This window comes from Hypanus sabinus, chromosome 5 (genome assembly GCF_030144855.1).
Source record: "Hypanus sabinus isolate sHypSab1 chromosome 5, sHypSab1.hap1, whole genome shotgun sequence".
NCBI classification, from domain to species: Eukaryota; Metazoa; Chordata; class Chondrichthyes; order Myliobatiformes; family Dasyatidae; genus Hypanus; species Hypanus sabinus.
The window spans coordinates 175,805,367-175,813,439 of record NC_082710.1 but is presented as its reverse complement, the minus strand read 5'-3'; the positions used below and the strand labels follow the sequence as shown (position 1 = coordinate 175,813,439).

Below are 8,073 nucleotides of genomic sequence, written 5' to 3'. Positions count from 1 at the left end.
TCTCAACAAAATGAACTGTTGCAGGCGACCTTGAAACTGCATTGATGTAATGTAGTAATGTAATGTACTGAAGTGCACATTTTACACAAGAATGCCCAAGAGCCTAGACCGTGGAGTTGACTGAAAGCAGCGGGACTCTGCTGCATATCGTCTTAAATCAGAAACATCGAGCATAGAAAGAGGGTACAAAAAGAACAAATAAACGCGAGCAAATTATGACGCTAATCCGCACATCAAACTGACTTAATAAACGGATCTGTTTTTAAGTTGAAAATCAGGGGAGAGCGCGAACGCAGTCCCCCACTACCACAAATTTTGCAGTCGAGTATCCCGCATTTGGGGACATCGCAGGCGTCAGCACACCCGAAGTACAATGGGATAGCCTCGTCCTGGCAGAACCGCCTTCATGATCACGGTCTCTCCCCTGCCAGGTAAGTATGCTTTCCTCTCTCCGCCAGCCACATCCAGGCTTATGCCATACCCCTCAGAGATAAGGCAAACAAATATTTTAAATACCTACTTCCTACTTTTACACACCATCCCCCTAGAGTACCGTTACCACAAAGACTACAAATCTAGATTAGTTGATTAGCTGCTGTAGTTCACTGGTGACAATTTCCAGACCTTAATCTGCATATTGTCCAAAAAAGGAAATCTGCGCCACGATTGGTTTTGCAGCGACTGCCCGTTACCGAACCCGACCGCACGGTGGCAGTGTTTTCATTGAGGAAATGCAGGTTGCTGCCTGAGGCTCACAGGCTGAATGAACATCGCTCCCCACAGATCTCCCACCAGGCACTTACAGCACATCTTTCCCTCCCTACCCCTCTCAGCTTTTCGCGGGGATCTTTCTCTCCTCGACTACCTGGTCCACACGTCTCTCCCCACGGAACTCCCACCTGGCATTTATCCCTGCAAGCGCAAATGCTACACCTGTCCCCACACCTCCCCCCTTACCACCACTCAGGGCCCCAGACAGTCCTTCCAGGTGAGGCAACACTTCAGTGTGAGTCTGCTGGAGTTGTCTATTGCATCCGGTGCTCCCGGTGCAGCCGCCTCTACATCGGCAAGACCCGACACAGATTGGGGGACAGCTTCGTCGAACACCAATAGACAGGATCTCCCGGTTGCCACCCACTTCAACTCTGCTTCACATTCCCATTTAGTTATGTCCATACATGGCCTCCTCTACTGCCATGGTGAGGGCAAACTCAGGTTGGAGGAGCAACACCTCATCTACCGACTGGGTAGCCTCTAGCCTGGAGGTATGAACGTTGAATTCTCCAATTTCCGGTAATTCCCTCCCCATCCCCCTATCCCAGGTCCCTCTCTGCCTCTCTCCCCTTTCAGCTTTCTGCTCCTTTATCTCTACAGTTCTTTCATGCTTATCCCCACCCCCTTTATTTTGACCCTGACGAAGGGTCTCGGCCCAAAACGTCGACATCGCTTCTCCCTATAGATGCTGCCTAGCCTGCTGTGTTCTACCAGCATTTTGTGTGTGTTGTTGTTTCCCCTGATTGGTTTTCCAGCTGGTGCCTCTCGGCCCTACCCCTTCCCCTATCGCTATTACTGGGCTTCGGCCCTCTCTCCCCCCCCCCCCCCCCGCCCATTCCTGATCAAGGGTCTCAGCACAAAACGTTGGCTACTCTTTTCTCACGGACGGTGCCTGACCTGCTGAGTTCTTCCAAAGTTGTGTACGTAGCGTTGTTGATTCCTGCCCAGCGAGTCTCAGCGGAGGTCTAATCCACCTTCCTTTTCATCGCTCTGCTCTACAGCCACGCAATTCCCACTGTCGTCGAAGAGGGCGGAGAAGGTTTGAAGCCGCTCAACATCAAACTCCACCACTGCATGAGCGCGACTTCATCGCCTCCTCCGGCTGTTCTAATAACATTTGAGATAGCTGTGTCCTAATACGAACGCTCTCAACTTTTGTTAACTCTGTTCCTACTCAAATTAAAGTAGTCTACAATAAAACATTGACTCTCAAAATTTAGAAAAGGATTAAAGAAGCATTTACAACAAAATAAAGCATTGTGTACGTGAATTTTTGGTTCTGTTTTTAAAGTTGAAAATCAGGGGAGAGCGCGAACGCAGTCCCCCACTACCACAAATTTTGCAGTCGAGTATCCCGCATTTGGGGACATCGCAGGCGTCAGCACACCCGAAGTGCAATGGGATAGCCTCGTCCTGGGAGAACCGCCTTCATGATCACGGTCTCTCCCCTGCCAGGTAAGTATGCTTTCTCCTCCCGCTCGCTCCCTGCCAACCAGTAACATTACACCTTTACATCACCGCGAACCAGATCTTTCACCCATTATTTGGCTTTTACTTGCTACCAACCGCCCAGAAAACAATTCACCTCTGCTACAATTTCTTTATTTGCCACTTCTGCTTTTAAAACCCTTCTTGCTGCTCACTCGATGCTTCATTTGCATTTCTTCCTTATAAGGAAGCAGAGCTCGCCGGCTGCCGGTCCGCAATTTGTGAACTCCGCCCCTGGGTGTTACCTCGCATTTGCGGGCGGGAGGACGTTTTAAGGAAAAGAGGGAGTCCTTTCGCTTACTTACATCGTGGCTGACCGGAAGAGAAGGGGGGCGAAGGCGAGCGACCCTGATGAAGGGTCTCGCCCTGAAATCTGAATTCTTTGATCAGAAATCATCCTCTGACTGTGTTGGTCGTTCAAACAAATGGCCCATTTCACTTATGTTTCAGCGTTATTCGGTCATAGAGAAGGCCCTTCGTCCCATCTAGACAATACTGAAAACTTTTAAGCTGCGTACTTCCTATCGACCTGCACTGGGACCATAGTCCTCCATATCCCTACTATCCACGAAGGTGTGCTGGCAGCTCATTCCACACCCTCAGGGACCTCTGAGTGAAGAAGTTTCCTCTCATGTTACCCTTAAACTTCCACCTTTCACCCTTAACCCATGACCTCTGGTTGTAGTCCCACCCAACCTCAGTGGAAAAATTCAACCCCTTACCGATCAATACCCCTTGGGATTTTATATACCTCTGTTAAATCTCTTCAGCATCTTCTATGTTCTAGAGAATACAGTTCTAACCTATTCAATCTTCCCTTATAATGCAGTTCCTCCTCAACAACATCCTTGTAAATGTTCTCTACACTATTTCAACCTTATTTACACCTTCCTTGTAGGTAGATGATGAAAACTACACATATTACTCCAAATTAGGGCTCCAGTTCCTCGATGTTTTCTGGGGTCAGCAGCTTAACATTAACGCTAATATGATTTTTTAAAAATCAAAATATACTTTATTCAAAAATAAAATTATGGACAATAAACCATTCCATGACTCTCAGTCCTTTACAAATGTTTGCATTACAGTCTTTACATTCCCACACTTTTGCCACCCAGGTGGCACTCTGTTACTTCATATTTACATACACTTGTTTAGGGTTATACACCCCACCACCCCTCAACTCCCACAGGAGAAGAACCCTAGACTGTGGTCCTTCCCCACCGGGCCCTTGCGGTGGCTGCACCGAGTTTGAGTGCGTCCCTCAGCACGGACTCCTGCAGCCGAGAATGTGCCAGTCGGCAGCATTCCCCCACGGACATCTCCGTGTACTGGTAGACCATCAAGTTTCGGGCCGACCAAAGAGCGTCTTTCACCGAGTTGATGATGATCTGCCAGCAGCACCGGATGTTGGTCTCGGTGTCGTCCCCGGGAACAGCCCATAGATCAGGGTGTCCTCTGTCACGCAGCTGCTGGGGATGAACCTCGACAACGTCCCTTCCATCCTCCTCCACACCTTCTCCGCGAACCCACAGTGTGAAAAGAGGTGGGTCACCTACTCATCCTCTCTGCAGTCCTCCCATGGCCAGAGGGGTGTGGAGACGACGTTCCGGGCGTACAGGAGGGATCAGACTGGGAGGGCCCCTCTCACCGCCAGCCAGGCAAGGTCTTGGTGCCTGTTGGTGAGGTCTGGCGATGAGGCATTTTGCCAGATGAACTGGACAGTCTGCTCAGGGAACCACCCCACTGTGTCCATCTCGTCCTTCTCCTGCAGTGCCTGCAGGACCTTACGTGCTGACCACTGCCTGATGGCCCTGTGGTCAAAGGCGTTGACCTGAAAGAACTTCTCTACGAAGGACAGGTAGAACCTGGGCACGTAGTGGTACTTGGTGTCCACGTACCTGGGATCCACACACAACCTGATGCAGCCACACACGGAGCTGGCCATCAGGGTGAGGGTGACATTGGGGACGTTTTTTCTCCCGTTGTCCGGGGACTTATGCATGGTGGTCCGTCTGACCCGCTCCATCTTAGATCCCCTGACGTATCTGAAGACGGCTCGGGTGATTTCCGAGCTGAAGGAGCGGGGGACTGGCCACACCTGCGCCAAGTACAGCAGCCCTGAGAGCACCTCACACCTGATGACCAGGTTCTTGCCCGCTATCAATAGGGAGCGCCCTCCCCACGGCCCCAGTTTCTGTTTCATCTTGGCAGTCCGCTCCTGCCAGTTCATGTTGCACGCCTCGGCCCCCCCGAACCAGATCCCCAACACCTCCAGGTGATCAGCCCTGAGGGGGAAGGGGACGCTGGATCGGTCGGGCCAGCAAGGCTTCGCTCTTCGTGCGGTTGACCCTGGCCCCCGACGCCTGCTCAAACTGTTCACAGATGCTGATCAGCCTGCGAACTGACCTCGGATCGGAGCAGAAGACGGTGACGTCGTCCATGTATAGGGAGGTTTTGACTTGTGTCCCTCCAGTGCCTGGCAGCGTCACCCTTCTTATGCCCTCATCCCTCCTGATGGCCTTGGCAAAGGGTTCTATGCAGCACCTGAACAAGACAGGGGAGAGAGGGCAGCCCTGCCTGACTCCAGACCTGACGGGGAAGCTGTCTGTTTCCCACCCGTTGACCTGGACTGTGCTACAGATGTCCGTGTAGAGCAGTTTGATCCAGCTCCGGATTCCCTCCCCAAATTCCCTTTTGGAGAGTACATCCGCCATGTACGTGTGCGATATCCTGTCGAAGGCTTTCTCCTGGTCCAAGCTGACCAGGCAGGCGTCCACCCCCCTGTCCTGCACGGAGGAGATGGTGTCCCTCAGCAGCGCGAGGCTGTCTGAGATCTTCCTGCCCGGTACAGCACAGGTTTGGTCCGGGCGGATCACCTGCTCCAGTGCAGACTTGACCCTGTTGGCGATAGTCTTGGACAGGATCTTGTAGTCCACATTCAGGAGTGAGATGGGCCTCCAATTCCTAATGTCTTCCCTCTCCCCCTTCTGCTTCTAGATGAGGGTGAAGGTGCCCTTCCTCATGGATTCGGACATGCTGCCCGCCAGGAGCGTAGCATTGTACACTTCCAGCAGGTCGGGGCCCATCCGGTTCCACAGAGCCGAATACAACGCGACCGGTAAGCCGTCGCTTCCGGGAGTCCTACCCGACTCAAAGGAACGGACGGAGCCAGTCAGCCCGTCCAGTGTCAGTGGCTGCTCCAGACTCCCACGCTTGCCGTCGTCTAAGACCTGCGTGACAGTCGACAGGAAGCTGCGGGAGGCTGTGGAGTCTGTGGCCTTTTCTCCCTACAGACCGGTACGGATCTTTGATTTTTTTAAATCAAAAGAAAAATCCTTCCTTCCCAGCTACACTGGTATTTAAATAAAATTACAAACAATTGAAAAATTAAACAATTTATTCAAAGCATATATAACAAGATATTTAAAACTGTACAAAATTTACATTCCAAAAGAGGTGACATTAAAAAAAATACCCCCAATACAGAGAACCCGATCAAAGGAATTGAATAGTCCAGTTACCAGTGTTTACAATTAGAACATCACAGCCAGACTCAGGACATTGACATGACCCAGTGGTGTTACAGTGGAGACTATTCCCAAGAGCCAACATCAGCATCAGACCCACTGAAGTGTCTAGAGAGCTCAAACCGAGCCCAATTTTGACCTGTTTGTGGGTATGGAAGGACAGTAAAGTCATGGCATCATTCTGTATGAACCAATCCCCATCATTCTGCACTGACCTACAAACACACACTTACACCAATCAATCACCCACACACTGGGGGAGATTTACACTCAGTGGCCACGTTATTCGGTACATCCCACACATAATAAATTCTGTCTTAGTGTGCGTCTGTGCTCTAACACGTCCATTTCAATGTTCTATGTGTTGTTCATTCAGAGAGGCTCTTCTGCACACCAGTGTGGTACCACGTGGATTCTTCAGTTACTGTCACCTTCCTGTCATCCAGAACCAGACAGGCCATTCTTCTCTGACCTTCTCAATAACAAGGCATTTTCACTCTCTGCATGGTTTTGCTTTACACACCATTCTCTGTAAGCTTTAGTGAATGTTGTGAACAAAAATCCGAGAGATCAGTAGATTTTGAGATACTCAAACCACCCTGTCTGGCACCAACAGTCATTCCACAGTAAAAGTCACCTAAAAAGTCACATTTCTTCCCCATTCCAATGTTTGGTCTGGACAACAACTCAACAATGTCTGAATGCTTTTATGCATTGAGCTGCTGCCACATGATTGGCTGATCAGTTCTTTTACATTAACCAGCAGACACACAACTGTCCTGTACCTAGTAAAGTGCCCATTGAGTGTACGTCTGTGACAGACGCGATTCTCATCCGGAGCTGAACCGAGCACCTTAGACCTCTGGGCCAAGGGAACCTCCAGCAGCGAGTCAACGCATTAGGGCAATATCACTAAAAAGTCATCGGGGAACTTACAATCCCATAAACAAATTATATACAACACACACAAAATGCTGGTGGAAAGCAGCAGGCCAGGCAGCAACTTTTGGAAGAAGTACAGTCGGCGTTTCGGGCCGAGACCCTTCGTCAGGACTAACTGAAAGAAAAGATAGTAAGGGATTTGAAAGTAGGAGGGGGAGACTTGTCATTAACTTGTCATTATATAAATCTGAACAACAATATTATCCCCACACCATGCAGACACTCGATGTTGGTTTCATAACCGACACTACATGGGTAGTAGCGCTGGGAGCCGACGGGGCTTCGCGAAAACTCTGGAGGTGGCGAGGTAGATCTCGTGAAGACTCTGGGAGGATCTGATAACTGTTATTGTTGTTACATACCCCGTAACTGGGTGTCTTACCAGCAAAGATGAAAGAATCCATTAGGAGTCTGGTGGGACTATTTTCAAACAGTGTTTATTAGTAAAATATACACATTAATATCAACAATGCAAATGTATAGATAATACACGTTAGCAATACTAACCCTAAAAGTGTGGGTATAATAATAATCAATAATAAACAAGCTCCATTGATGTCTAGGGGTTAATGAATTGTCATATGTGAATACAAAGTTCAGTTCAGTTCATACGTGCTGAGGTAGTTGTTGGTTCTTGTGTTTTAATCATTGGAGAGAAAGAGAGAGAGAGAGAGAGAGAGAGAGAAAGAGAGAGAGAGAGCGAACCGTGACAGCTAAAGTTAGCCAAACCTTCCTTTACGTTCTTGATCCGTCGATGTGTTGTGGCCATTCAGCTATGACCCCTCTGTCCTTCAGCTAGACCATTCTTCTGTGGTGGACTCGTCACCCAGGCAAGGGTGGACACACACACACAAGCCCCCACCGGCCCTGCTATAAACACTGAGTTAAACTGACCGATCCTTTGTTCGGTCCCTGATACCCCACACCTTCCCGTGGGTTCCAACACTCAAGCAGTGCTCACTGGTGTGTCTCCTGGTGTGTCTGAGGGGTGTCTCCCCAGACCTCATTTTTATCCCTACTCACGGGGTCTCAGGTCTCAATAAGTTTTGAATGGCTTAGTCCATCAAACCAGCCCACTCCGGCTGTCCACTGAGGAATTTTAATGAACAGAATGGTACCAAGTAAACAGCCATCTCCGGAGCCATAAGTCTTACAGGAGTCATAATATGGTGGGTCAATAAATCTCTCTCCCGGTGTTCTCTCTCCCTTGTCTGAAGCAGATATTCCAGTCCCAGTATGTTTTCCCTTTGTCTCTCTTTCTCTCTCATTAGCAGCATGGTAACAGTAACAGTTTGTGATTCTCCCGGGGGGGGGGGAATATGGGCAACTCTTTACCCTT

The 8,073-nt window shown here is 49.6% G+C and overlaps 2 non-coding genes across 2 annotated transcripts; both read right to left on the bottom strand.

The window, feature by feature from the left end:
* Nucleotides 1–275: 275 nt before the first annotated feature.
* LOC132394890 (U1 spliceosomal RNA) lies at nt 276–439 on the bottom strand. The gene has a single exon (XR_009512436.1). It is a non-coding gene; the product is annotated as a U1 spliceosomal RNA (small nuclear RNA).
* A 1,634-nt stretch (nt 440–2,073) lies between these two features.
* On the bottom strand, nt 2,074–2,237 carry LOC132394874 (U1 spliceosomal RNA). Its single transcript, XR_009512420.1, has one exon. It is a non-coding gene; the product is annotated as a U1 spliceosomal RNA (small nuclear RNA).
* Nucleotides 2,238–8,073: the final 5,836 nt, after the last annotated feature.